We start from the raw sequence: 13,103 nt of genomic DNA, 5'->3' as shown, positions 1-13,103 counted from the left end.
TCTGGGAACCTGAACTCAAGTATACATACTGTCCCTCCTACACACACACACACACACACACACACACTTTCTCTCTCTCTCTCTCTCTCTCTCTCTCTTTCTTTCTTTCTTTCTTTCTTTCTTTCTTTCTTTCTTTCTTATTTTTGGTTTTCTGAGACAGGGTTTCTCTGTAGTTTTGGAGCCTGTCCTGGAACTAGGGCTTATAGATCAGGCTGGCCTCGAACTCACAGAGACCCACCTGCCTCTGCCTCCTGAATGCTGGGATTAAAGGCGTGTGCCACCACCACCCGACTCATACACATCCTTTAAAAACAAATACTAGAAAAAGCTACAGGGGACATAGAATGTAGAACTGTAGATGTAAATTGCACATAAACTACTATAAACTATGTCACTCAGAACTTTGGGTAACGGCTGGAAGTGCTAGATCACGACACCCCGACAGCAGCAACTGAATGATTCTGGAAATACTCCAATTGTGTTACAGAAGGGAAACTACTCACTTTAAAGTATGAAATAAAGAAGTTATCAATTCCTATGTGCCGAGCTCCCCTAATTCGACTCCCCTGCCCCAAGGCCGTGCTCTCTGAGTTCTGTACCTACAGAGGCCCTACACCATATTTCTTGTGTACCTTGAGGCCACCTCTGCTATTTTCCTTACTAACGCCGAGCAGAAAATTAGTCATAAAGACATGTGCTGAGGTTTGTGGAGGTCCCATAAATAACACTGCTGTTTTCCTCACTTGAGTTTTGAAGCAAAAAACATAATGTCGACAGAGAACAAGATACCACTTTTGTCATTATTGCTGATAAAGGCCAGGCTGGAGGTTGTGGCTCAGTGAAAAGTGACAATAGAGAGTTGTTCAATCTCTGCCTCAGATAGATTTATCCAACAAGTTATCTTCAAGGATAGATAACCTAAACCCTCTCCCTGTGTGGGAACTCACCTTGGAACACAGACGTGGCATGGGAAAGTGACCAGAATTCACACTCTCAGCAATTCGCTCTCAAATGAGTGGGAAGACAAGAGTCTGCACATCCTGTTCCTTAGCCTGCCCCTACCAACACATCATTGAAGGACATCGTCTATTGGGTGATTTTGTACTGAAGATATGCTCACGTGGGAAGCCATTCCCCACTTTTTTGTCGCCTCCTGCCCTCTCCACCACCTTGGCAAGGACCTAAAACAAAACAGGAGGTAGAGTTAGGAATGTCTTCAGAGGCTGCAGCCTAAGTGCCTTCACAGAGAGATACGGTGGCTTATTCCAAAGTCACACAGTTAATTAGGACAATCTTAAACTAGCATACTTGAACTGAGAGAGATGGGATTATTTAATCCTGGAACTCAAAATTGCCTTTGAGCAGACTCATCAACTAGATGGTGATGACCTTTTTAAAGAACCCCTAAGCCAGAGAAGGATCATAAGGGGGCTGCGGACTTTCTCACGGCCCCTGTTCACCTTGAATAGAGCGGTATCTGCTGAGCCTTTGGCTATGTTCCTCCTGTGCAAGATGCAGGCTTTTCTCCCTAGAAAATGGGGAAAACATACGTTCTGTTTGCTTGTTTGGGAATTTCCTCCTGACTAGCATAGGGCCCGGTGAACAACAGGCATTCACAAAATGGGATGGACAGATCGAGGAGTGAGTAAATAAACGAGACTCCCGTTTCCCTCAGAAAGGGGTCCAGGATGAAAAATGAACAAATACTCTTCCAGCTGTGGTGATAAAGAAAGCACAATAGGAAAATCAATTTATTAAACTCTGCCAAAAATATTTTCTAAACATTCTGATCAAAATGGAACCAATTATTAACAATTATCATCCCAACTGACTTAAGTAAAAAGAATGAAAAGGAAAGAGGTGGCAGGAAACATCTGAATTAACCACCAGCAGCAATAACAACAGCTTGTCTAGATGCGGTGCTGCCTGGGCCTGGGACACGGAAGGATCCACAAGAGTTCAAAGCCAGCCTGAACTGTAGACTCCAATACAAACAAAGTAGTTAGGAGAGTCTCACGCTTGATGAGGGACAGTTGTAACAATCTCACAATCCCCCAAGTTGACAAGAGAAATGAATCAGGCTCACTCCTTAGCAGAATGCCCCTCACACCCCGACTCCACCCCCACCTATTAAGCTGAGACCCTGACTGGCCTGGAACTTGCTAGGTAGATCAGGCTGACTTTAAAGTTACAGAAATCCTCTTGCCTCTGCCTGGTAGGTGTTGGAATTAAAGGCATGTGCTGCCACACCCAGCCAGCTCCTCCCCTTTTCATACCAGGTCCCCGGTAGGCTAGGAACTTTACACATCCTATTTTATCTTCAAGACCACTCTATGAGGTGGGCATTATAGACTTTACTAAACCAAACACAAAAAAGCAATTAGTGAACTCACTAATAAGTGTGCTACGCCCCTTCAAAACTCACGTTAAGATTGAGCTGTCATTGTGATACTATTAAGAACTGAGATCTTGAATAAATAAAAAGACAGGAATTGAAAAAAAAAAAAAAAGAACTGAGATCTTAGCTGGGCAGTGATGGTAAGCACCTTTAATCCCAGCACTTGGGAGGCAGAGGCAGGCAGATCTGTCCAGCATGGGAAAAACAAACAAACAAAAAGGTGAGCCCTTTAGAGCTGGGATGGTAGCTCCCTTGACAGAATGCTGGCTTGGCATTCGTGAAGCCTTGGGTTCCCAGCTCTTCTTGAAACTAGGTGTGGTGGCTCATGCCTGGAATTCCAGCACTCTAGAGGTGGGAGCAGGAGGGACAGAAGTTCCAGGTCATTCTTATTAATATAACAAATTTGAGGTTAGCCTGAAATACTTAAGAGTCTATTAAAAAAAAAAGAGTGGACTTTTCAGAGATGATTGCATTAGTGAGAGTAGAATAGCTATGTTGAGAATGTGTTTGGTATGAATTAAACCTCAGCAGGAGAGAGCAAGAAAGCAACAGGACTATGAGCCAAGTGAGCTTCTTTTATTAAGCCATACCTCGTGCATTCTGGTGCAGCAGCAGGACATAGACCAAGAAAACATAGGATCTAAAAAAACAAAAAAAAGATAAAAAAAACATGGACAAAACAGACATCGTTAGGGACAAGGGGTGGTTTAATAAACTGAGAGATAGGATGCTTAATCGTGCCACAAGGACATGTGCTCAACTATGTTCATAGCAGCTTTGTTTGTCATAGCCAGAACCTGGAAACAGCCTAAATGCCCCTCGACCGAAGAATGAATAAGGAAAATGTGGTACATTTAAACAATAGAGTACTACACAGCAAGAAAAAATAATGACAGCTTGAATTTTTCAGGAAAATGGATGGAGCTAGAAAACATTATTTTGAGTGAGGTAACCCAGACACAGAAAGACAATTATCACATGTACTTACTCATAAGTGGTTTTTACCATAAAGCAAAGAAATCCAGTCTACAAACCACAATCCCAGAAAACTTAGACAACAGTGAGGACACTAAGAGAGACTTACATAGATCTAATCTACATGGGAAGTAGAAAGTAGAAAAGGACAAGATCTCCTGAGTAAATTAGGATCATGGGGACCTGGGGTGTTGAAGTGGGAAGGGGAGAGACAGAGAAGGGAGCAGAGAAAAATGTAGAGTTCAATAAATATCAATAAAATAAAAAGAAGTAAACTGAGAAATGTAGATTAGAGGATTAAGAAAGATCTGTTGGATGAAGAGCATCACTGCTGATCAAAAGGCCAAATTGCAGTAGGCACTTCTGCAACATGAGGAGATTCTAGTGCTCCTGCCACACTAGGTGAAAGGGGCAACTACATGAACTGATGGACTGGTTAATTTGTGATTGGTTCTCTTCTTCTAACATCCCCACGATTGTTTTGTCTTGTTTTGGGGATCCAGGATCTTGTACACACTGGACAAGCACTCTACCACTAAGCTACAGCTCAGACCTTTATAACATCACTTGCATGATTTGTATACATTCAATAATATTTATTCTAACAGAATCATTAGCTCCATTATAAAATGCAATGTCCTGGATCTTCACACACATCAAGGTGGTGGCACATGCTTTTAATCCCAGCACTTGGGAGGTACAGGTAGGCAAATCTCTGAGATCAAGGCCAAAGCTAGACCTGTAGATCAACAGATGAGTTCCAGGACAGCCCGGGCTACACATAGTAACCCAGTCTCAAAAAACAAAACAAAAGGATAAGTTTCTGTCACAAGAACCTGTCTTTAGTTAGGTTTATGTCTTTTTCTCTTATTGACTGAAGATTTTTCTCTCCTTAATTCATGCGTAGTCTATTAATTTAAAAGTATTTATTAACTAATAGCTGGGATAATAAATTCAAATAAGTTAGCAATGAAGCATTCTATAATGGAATTAAGAATACAATGTTATTTAAATAGCATCAGAAAGAATAAAACACTAGAATAAATTTGGAGAAAGAAATGGAGGACTTGTATATCCAAAATTACAAAATTTTGAGGAAACTGAAGAAAATCCTAATAAATGCAGAAATATTCCATGTCAGTGAATCAGAAGACACAATATTGTTAATATTATCATTCTCTCTAAATTGATCTGTAGATTCCATTCAAATTTTTAAAGTTCTTTGTGGAGGAAATCGAGGAGTAAATCCATTTATATGGTAATGAAAAATAGCTAGGAGACCCAAACAGTTTTACAAAACAACAGAGCTAGGAGGCTTTCATATCCTGTTGTAAAATCTTACTATGAAGCTATGGTTACCAGGACAGTATGGAACCGACTTGAAGATAGACATGGATCAGTGGAAGAGAACGGAGAGTCCTGCAGCCAACGCTTACATGCATGATCAGCTGAGTTTGGGCAAAGATGCTAATGCGCTACTGGGAGGAGGGCTGTGAGCAGGTAGTGCTGGGGAAGAGATGAACTTAGACCTCCACCTCACAGCACATGCAAACATTAACATGTGTGTGCTAGACACAGAATGTATATGTAGTGTATATATAGAATAGATACATAATCTATGTGCGTATATAGAGAAAAGAGGCCTTTTAGAGGAAATCTATATAAAACATGGAAGCAATCTTCAAAACCTTGAGTTAGACAAGGATTTCTTAGGTAAGACACCAAAGGTACAGTCCCTACAAGAAAATAAATAATAAATCAGACCTTACCAAACTTTAAAAGTTTTGCACCTGCAATACATTATTAAGAAAATGAAAAGGCCAGGTGGTGGTGGCACTTGGGAGGCAGAGGCCACTCTGTGAGTTCGAGGCCAGCCTGGCTACAGAGTGAGTTCCAGGACAGCCAGAGCTAAGTACAAAAAAAAGAAAGAAAGAAAGAAAGAAAGAAAGAAAGAAAGAAAGAAAGAAAGAAAGAAAGAAAGAAAGAGAAAAAAAGAGAAAAAGAAGAAAACAAAATGAAAAATACTAGACTGGGGGAAATGTTTGCTACATTCACACTAAGCAGAAGAGTTTTAGCCAGAATTTATAAAGAATTTAAAAATTCAATGAAAGGAAACTAATAACAATCAAACCATGGACATGTCACTGCATTTACCGATGAAGATATGTAGGTGACTGTGAACCACACAGAAAGATGCTCAGCACCCCTATTTATTAAGCTACCACAAAAAGACACGAGAAGACACATTTCATAGCCACCAGAGTTACCAGAATACAGACAACAGCAGATACTGAAGAGGGTGTGGAGAAGTAGAAACCCTCATCCACAGATGATGAGAATGCCAAATGAATGTCTCTGGATGTCTCACTCAAGTTAACGTAAAAGTCTCAGTAACCCAGTAACTGTGCCCTTGAGCATGCTCTAAGGATACAGGGAAGTATATGCTCCCACGAAGATGTATTTTAGGATGCTCAAAACAGCAAGCAGTGACCAGTGTGTGACTGGTTAAATAAACTAGTCAGTAAATACTATAGAATATCATCTATCAATAAAAAAGGAAGAGATTGTTAACTCATACTAGATAAGGGATGAACATCAAAACAAGGGAAGTAAAATAAGCTAGATTCAAAAGACTCAAATTGCATGATTCCTTTTTCATGCTATATATGTAATTTTTCATGTAATATTAAAGTATATGTATTAGTTCATAATACATGCATATGCAATCGACATAAACTTGTAGACAAAGTAGATACACATTTACTTAGGAGTGATAGTGTCAACTGGCACTAACTATAAAGGAGCATATGAGCCTTACTTGAGGGATAAAGATGTTCTGTAACTAGCTTAGGTTGATTAATGCACCACCCGGTAAACTTACTAGAAGCAACTGGACGACGTGCCTGAAACGGGTGAATGATATTAACATATAGTTCAATGAAGTTATTAAAAAATAAGCTAAATTTTATAATGAATTAGAGAAAACAAATGTATCTTGTGATCTTATATGTAATATACACTTTTTGCCAGAGCTCAAACCTTGATCACCATGGAAACACTCCTCTTCTTCACGCACACAGGTCAGGTATAAGCCTCCTTGCTCTTCCTGTGAACTTTTATTACAAGGGTTAATTTAAAAAAAAAAGGCGGTGGTGGTGCGCACCTTTAATCCCAGCACTCGGGAGGCAGAGGCAGGTGGATCTCTGAGTCAAGGTCAGCCTGGGCTACAGAGAGATTTCTAGGACAGTCTCCAAAGCTACACAGAGAAACCTGTCTCGAAAAACAATAACAAACAAACAAAAGTTCCAGCCAGACATGGCCTAGCTCTTGGGAGGCTGAGGCGGGTGGATGCCCAGGTCAGACATAGAGTTACATGGTGAGACTCTATCTCAAAAAATTAAAAAAGGGCTCAGAGAGCTGGCTCAGTGGTAAAGAGCACCGGCTGCAATTCCGGAGGCCCAGAGTTTGATTCCCAGAACCCACGTGACAGCTCACAACTATTCCAACTCCAGTTCCAGAGAATCCAGTGCCTTTTTCTAGCCTCCTTGGACACCAGGCCTGCACATGCTGCACAGAAAGACATGCGAGCAAAATACTATACACAAAAACAAAGTTAAATAAAGTCTTTCTGAAAATTCCCTTTCTAAAGTCACCCCCACAGTACAGATTTCCCTCACTTCTCTTCCTTAGTTGTATTAGAGCTTCCGGTACCCTCCCGTACTCCAGTTACTTACACATACCTACTTACACACAGAATTGATGCCAGAGGGTCTTCTGGCTACACAAATTTCATCAGGTTACAGCCTCCAGCCCTACTGTTTCCACACTGTGTATGGGAGAATGTATGTATGTATGTATGTATGTATGTATGTATGTATGTATGTATGTATGGATGGATAGATGGATGGATGGATTTGGGTTTTCGAGACAGGGTTTCTCTGTTTAGCTTTGACTGTCCTAGAACTAGCTCTGTAGACCAGGCTGGCCTCAGACTCACAAAGATCCTCGAGTGCTGGAATTAAAGGCTTGTGCCACCACTGCCCGGGTATGGGAGTTAATTTTAACTGTCAACTTGACTAGATTAAGGAATACTTAGATGTCTGGGGAAATGTATTTGTGGTGTGTGTGTGTGTGTGTGTGTGTGTGTGAGAGAGAGAGAAAGAGAGAGAGAGAGAGAGAGAGAGAGAGAGAGAGAGAGAAGGTATTTCTAATATGTGCGTGCATGGGTGTCTAGATGAGACAAGTCTTTGAACCATATTGCTCAGTATGCACTAATGTGCCTAGGTGTCATCCAGCGTGCTTGAAGGCTTAGACAGAATAAGGCCGTGGAAGGTGAATTTGCTCTCTCATCCCGAGCTGGGGTATTGGCCTTTGCTCTCAGACACTGGAGCTCTCCAAGTTTCCAGTTCTCCCGCTGCTATGAGTTACAGTATTGGCTTGTGTTGGTATCTATGATCAAGAGAATCAGTTGCCACAAAAACTCCCCCACAGATTCCTCGGCAAGTATCACATAGACCCTATTTCTTTAGAGAACGCTGCTCATTGCACAATGCAGAATTACTTTCCTCTTTAGACCCACTCTATGGCTCTGATTTTGTTTTACTCAGTCAAATCCCTTTATTTGATCAGACTGTATTCCTCACACACACACACACACACACACTCACACACACCTTGAAACTTTTGACTACATTTTCCTCTTCCCTGTGATCTCTCTCCTACTTCTCATCTTCTGCAACACTCCAATGAGACTTGAACTCTTCATAAAAGAACCAGATATTTATTCTGTTTTATGGCACCAGAATTTTGTGACACACAGGGTATTAGTTTCAAAGGGTCATGGTGTGGGAGGGTGACCTCAGGTAGGTGGCTCACACAAACGTGGATTTAGATAAACAACTCTAGATACAAGAGCCTGAGTTGAGCTGGGGGGGGGGAGGAGCGGGTATTCGCTGCAAAAGGTATAGCTGAAAACCAACCCTCCATGGCTTCCATAAGCTTCTGGTGACCACTGGCAGACCTTGCTGCTCCGTGACACAGCCTTACATCGCTGCCTCTGACTTCACACGACCTTTGTTCTCTTTCTCCTTGTTTTTTTTGTTTTGTTTTTCTGGTTTTTTTTTTTTAAAGATTTATTTATTTATTATGTATACAACATTCTGCCTTGATGTAGGCTCGCACACCAGAGGAGGGAGCCAGATCTCAGTACAGATGGTTGTGAGCCACCATGTGGTTGCTGGGAATTGAACTCAGGAACTCTGGAAGAGCAACCAGTGCTCTTAACCTCTGAGCCATCTCTCCAGTCCTTCTTTCTCCTTGTTTTTAAGGACACTTTTCTTTGTTTTGGGGCCCACTCTAATTCTGATGGTTTCCTCTTGAGGTTCCAGCTCAGTTACACCCCAAGTGATCTTTTTTTCCAAAGAGGTCAGCTGCACAGGCATCAGGTAAATGTACTTTTGGGGAGCATTGGGGAGAATCCATTAGATTCCCCTATATCCTTTTTATATCTTTGGATACATTACTTTTCCTACAGAAACTGGAAAATTCTCTTCCGTTGACTTTGCCCAGTCCTACTCAGTGTCTGCATCCAGCCGACAAACCTCTCTAATTCGAACACTGTATTGGTTTCTCCCACTTCTGACCTCTGGCAACACTCACTGTTCCATTCAGTTATGCCTTGTTTATGTTCGTGTTTGTAGGTCTGCTCGCTGACTAGATCTTAATCTCCTGGAAGATGATGTCAAACTCCAAAGCTGTACTGGGCACCTTTGGCTGCAGGCTGAAGCTACGTAGAGATATTTAAGAAGCCCACCCCTCCAGTTTCCAACTTACTTAGTATGGGGTGTATCACATGCATGAATATTCCTTAAGAAGCTTCCTTATCCCATGCTAATGAATAGTCAAGATGGAGAATCATCCTATTTTGAAGCAGAGTTTCTTAACTAGGAGGGATTTTTTAATAAACATTGGCTGTGGTGGGGTAGTATATAAAACTAGACATTGCAATTATGTGTCCCCTTTCACATAGCCATGTACACAAACATATATGTGTATCTAAGACACTAAAATTTCATGGGAGAGAGTTAGGGAATAAATATTTGAAATGACTGCTTAGGGGACAATAATAATAAAATAGTAGGCTTCCCTAAACCGTATTAAATTACCTGTGGAGCTTGATAAAATGCAGATGGCCAAGATCCCAGAGTCTCTGAATAAGGAGTTTGGACCGTGTCCCTGAATTCTGTATATTCCATAACAGCTGACATCTGCCGCATGCTTCTATATGCCAAGTACTGTCCTCGGTGCAACCATGTATCATCTTCACATTGCCCACAAGGAAACAGGCAGAGTGACCAATTCCCCCAAAGTCAACCAGCTAATGAATGGCAGAGAAAAGATTTGAACCCTGGCGTTCATGCTTATTCAATCCATGGCCTCAAGCATGAAACCTCAGAACCATTGTCCTGGTAGGAAACATAACTCATAGTTCCCCTCCACAAAGAAGCCAACGCTTAAAATACGCAGAGGGCAAAGTACCTTTGTTAGGTTAACGTTCAGGAAATAAGTAGAGAACCGAAGGATCAGGAGACAGACAGTAGCAGGACATCCTGTATGCAGGCTGCCAGTCAAGGTCAAGGAAGTAGCTCCCACGAGCTGCCAGGGTTGGCTACCATGAAGCTAACTAAATGAGAAACGTTTGTCTTTGGTCTGAAAAGAGTAGGTAGCACTTGGGAAGCCTCCATTATGTTACTGGTAATGATTAACACAGAGGTAAAGCCACTGGATCTCAAAGTGCCTTGTGCCCATTGTTTGAAAACCACTTGATAATTTAGGGTCCCCTTTGAGCTTGGTTCCCTCACCTTTTGTATATTTCACATGCTTCTCTGGAGACCCTATGTGAACTCAAATAGCACAATATAATATAGAAATGATTTTTTGCGGGGGGTTTCGAGACAGGGTTTCTCTGTAGCTTTGGAGCCTGTCCTGAAGCTAGCTCTTGTAGACCAGGCTGGCCTCGAACTCACAAAGATCCGCCTGCCTCTGCCTCCTGAGTGCTGGGACTAAAGGCATGCGCCACCACCACCCGGCTGAAATAATTTTTTTTTGAGAAGGTGAAGCCTATAAAATGTTTCAGGTATAAATTCATATAAAATGCTGAGACCGTAGCTCACTTGGTAAAGCACTTGCCAAGTAGTCACCAAGTCCCCTAGTTTGATCTCTAGCACCATATAAGGGGGGCGGGCATGCATGTAGTGCACCTCTATGCATCTGTAATTCCAGCAACTGGGAAACAATAGAGGGGGAATCCAAGCTGGGATACATATCACAACAACAATAATAATATTGATAATAAGTGTCAATGTATATAATAAAACCGCAGGATCACAAAGGCAACAATTATATTTATGTACTCTCTTCAAAATGAGTGACTTTAAAAATTTGTCACTTTAAAAATGAGTGACAAAATACTAGCAATGTTTCTTGCTAACATTTTTTAAAAGATAATATGTACAAGTAACATTATACAGACTAAGCAGGTTGCATTTATGTATTTAAGAATATATATGAATATACATATGCATATGTATATATAACAACAATTAATGAAAAAGGAAGCCATGATTTTAAGAGAGCAAGGAGGAATGTATGTGAAAGTTTGGGGGGCGGAATCAGGAAATAATGCAACTATATTATACTCTCAAAATAATAAGAAAAAGATCTTATGACAAATCTAAAAACAATTTAATTTGAAGCAGCAATGAAAACAGACAGTACTTCAAGCTATTGATAACAACTGAAGTATGGTTAGAAAACACTGTAATTCTTGGTTTCTGTTGGTGACTGTCTTAAGCATTGCTCAACACAGGAGAAAGAAGACATCATTTTCAATTATTTACCTGTGGATCCTAGGTTAACAACCCCATTTATGGCACCTTGGCTTTTGAAATCCTATACAACACGCTTATCTTGATTTGAAGAAACTCATTAATTAGTTCAGCTCCATCTCTGTTAACAACTTTTGGCCAAGAGCAGTCTCCAAAAGCTGAGCATAGTCCTTCAGCGCAGCCCAGGTTTAGACACAGGAACTCTGCTAATGCTGAGAATTAAACTTAGCCTTGTGGAGAAGGATTAATTAGAAGAGTGTTTCTGGAAACAGAAGAACTTTTTATCTTTACTTCACTTAACAACAACTGGAATATTCATAAAAAAATAAAAAATAAAAAGCAAAACAAATTCTGGGGTGTATTGGAGCCTGCCCCCTAGTTACCCCTCTCCCCTGACTCAGCCCTTCTAATTTGGTAGGTTTGTGGAAGCCAAGGAATCCGAATTTTCCAAGTTGAGCCTGGATGCTTAAGTTACTGAGAGTTGTGCACTTTGGCCTGGGGTCTAACTCACTGGAGACCTCTTCAGAGGTTTCCAGATCTAAGAGGAAGAAACAAGCAAAGCCTTCCAGACCTTTCACAACAGACGCCAGGTAAGTGGATCAGGTAGATGGCCTGAGGCTGCCACAGTCTATCTCTAAGACCTTACCACAAGGGCCAAGCGGTCCTTTTCCCACCTCAGTAACTATTTCTACTCAAATGTCCTCTTGCAGGAGTGAGAAATACTGTTTGCCTTTCTTTCTACTCCTTCCCTACACCTTCCACTCCTTCCTATGCTGGAAGGTGACTAGAAAAGACACCACCATTCCCAGGGAGGCCTGAACCCTTGATAAAGCAGCCAGGCAAAAGGTCTAATGTTTCAAGGCCCCCATGATTTGGAGCAGATAAGGGCAAGAATTTCCTGGACTCGGGAAGCTTGCTCAGGCTTGCATGTGTGGGATGACTCCTTTCAAATCTATTTATCTGAAATCTGGAAGATAACTTTGGATTGTGTTAAAGGAACAATGATATAGACTCTCTCTCAACCATTCAACCTTTGACTTTTTTCTTGAAGATAAGGAGACAGGCATCAACTTTCCTAAGCCTTTTATACCTTTAGCATCTTCAGATAAAGATTTTTTAAAAATTTAACCAAAGTCAGGTAGCCCTTTCCAGCAGTCCGGGTCTAAGACGACTGGACGCATCAAGATGACAAGATGTCTAGAAATGTAGGGTATTTTTATGGCCACAAAGACACAAATAACATGATTTCAAAACATATTAAATGTTTTTCTCTTTTGAGACAAAATGTCTGGTTAGGTAGCATAAACTGATCTCCAACTTCTATCTCTTGCTTCAGCCTCTTGAGTGCTGAGATTTTAGGCATGACCTCTCATGTCCGGCTAAGAATTTTCTTTTTTTTCTGAAACAGGGTTTCTCCGTAGTTTTGGAACCTGTCCTGGAGCTAGCTCTTGTAGACCATGCTGGCCTTGAACTTAGAGGAAATCCACTTGCCTCTGCCCCTCAAGTGCTGGGATTAAAGGCGTGTGCCACCACCAGCCAGTTCAGCTAAGTAAACCTTTTATGTATACCAAATGACAGTTCTTAGCAATTACAGTATGATTTCTCTTACCCCTCTTGCTGCAAAGATATTTATAGTTTCTGACATTTAATTTAATTTATCATGTTTTAAATGTTTAAAAACATTTTATCTACTAAGTGACTGGTTAGCAAAATGTGTAGAGGTCACAAACCACTCTCTAGTGTTCCTTTTGCCACTTACAAGTAACTAACAATGGCACTTAGTGTTTGTGTGTGTTTTCTTTTTCTTTTCCTGGTATCCCTCAGGTGCCTGCAACAAAGTCAGA

This window comes from Chionomys nivalis, chromosome 3 (genome assembly GCF_950005125.1).
Source record: "Chionomys nivalis chromosome 3, mChiNiv1.1, whole genome shotgun sequence".
Lineage (NCBI taxonomy): Eukaryota > Metazoa > Chordata > Mammalia > Rodentia > Cricetidae > Chionomys > Chionomys nivalis.
Note: the sequence above shows the minus strand (reverse complement) of the source record.